Source organism: Microtus ochrogaster, unplaced genomic scaffold, assembly GCF_000317375.1.
Source record: "Microtus ochrogaster isolate Prairie Vole_2 unplaced genomic scaffold, MicOch1.0 UNK11, whole genome shotgun sequence".
Lineage (NCBI taxonomy): Eukaryota > Metazoa > Chordata > Mammalia > Rodentia > Cricetidae > Microtus > Microtus ochrogaster.
Window position 1 is genome coordinate 3,380,335 of NW_004949109.1, and position 1,813 is coordinate 3,382,147.

Sequence of the window (1,813 nt, forward strand, 5' to 3'; positions counted from 1 at the left end):
GGTGGGTGGATGGATGGATGGGTGGGTGATGGATGATGGATGGATGATGGATGGATGGATAGATATAATGGTAGGTTAAAGGACTGACAATCAGGAAACAAGGCTGTTTCTAAACTGAGTTCTGGATATTCTTCACCTCTGTCCACTCACACTACACTAGCTGTAAATTTCAAGTAAGTTCCTTGTAAAGAATGGAACATTGTTTTTTTTTTCAAATGCACCATGTACTGGCCTTGAATTCATAGAGATCCATCTGTCTCCCAAATCCTTTAGATTAAAGGTGTGTGCCACCATGAACCTGGCTTTTTTTTTTTTTTAATGATCAATGTAAAACAAAACAAGAACTTCTGTACAGGTAAAGTAGCTGTCCCCAGCAAAACACTCACTGTATTACTGAGTTTTCAAACGAAATACAAGGTTTACTGATACATATGCCTCCTCGAATATTGTCAGAATTTAAAGTTGCTAAGCCTTGTCTTCGGACTCAGCACACGCCTTATCATGAAGACTGCTCTTTGTGCACTTGAGAAGACTGTGACTTCTGCAGTCAGAGTATTAGGCCACTATTCTAGTTTGCTTTTCTATTGCTGTGAAAAGCACCACGACCAAAGCAACTTGGGGAGCAAAGGGGTTCATTTGACTTAAACACCTTGGATCACAGTCCATCTCTGAAGCAAGTCAGAGCAGGATTCAAGCAGGAGCAGACAGGAACCATGGGAACTCTGGCTTGTTCACAGGCTCAGCTACCTTACATACCCCAAGCCCACCTGCCCAGGGATGGTACTGCCCACAGTAGGCCTGGCCCTCCCTTAACAGTTAGCAAGAAAACACCCACAGGCATGTTCATGTTTTCAATATGGTACACGTAATTACTGAAGGCTCCCTCTTCACAGATGTGTCATGCTGAAAAGCAAAATGAGCCATCCTGTCACTTGGGTCAAGCTGGTTGATAATATTGCTCAAGACTTGTTTCCTTGTGTGGGATGCGCTGTAGGACCCAGACTAATGATACTGCCCACGCTGTTAAAGCCACATCCACTGCTGTTTCTGATTAAATCATTCATTACACAAGGAGTGCCCAAGTAAAAGCCCACCAGAATAGTATGGGGGTGGGGGATAGACCTTTTCTGCCATGGTGAGTCTCTAGCACCCTCTGTTGACAGTGTTTAATATTGCACCATCAGACATTCATTTACACAACGCTGAAAACCAAAGGTGAATTTGGAAAAGCAAATGTATCTTCTTTACAATATATGACCATTGATGTCTCTCTGTAGTTGTTTAAAATTCTTCTCTTCCATTGGGGACTGGAGAGATGGCTTAGCAAGCACTGCTCTTTCAGAGAACCTGGGTTAGAGACCCAGGACCCATGGCAGGCAACTCATAACCTCCTGGAACTCCAGATGCAGAGGGTCCAACCCCTCTGGTCTCTGTGGGCCTTGTTCTCACATGACACACCTATTTGCTATTTGCCTGCATGTATAGCCATAACACATGCATGTATAGCCATAACACATGCATGTATAGCCATAACACAAGCAGAGGTCAGAGCTGCATTCAGTCTGCAGCACAACAATCAAACAAAAACACAAGCCAATGACAGTGTTTTGCTTTTTCTGCTGCTGTGACAAAATACGCTTGGCAAATAAACTTGAAGGAATTATTTATTCCAGCTCATAGTTTCAAGTTACAGTCCACAGCAGTGGGGACATCACAGCAGCAGCAGGAGCAGGTGAGTAAGCAGTTGGTATCCTTAGACCTGCAATCCAGGGGCAGAGGCAGATGGGTTCCTGTGCTCAGCTTTTTCCTTTTT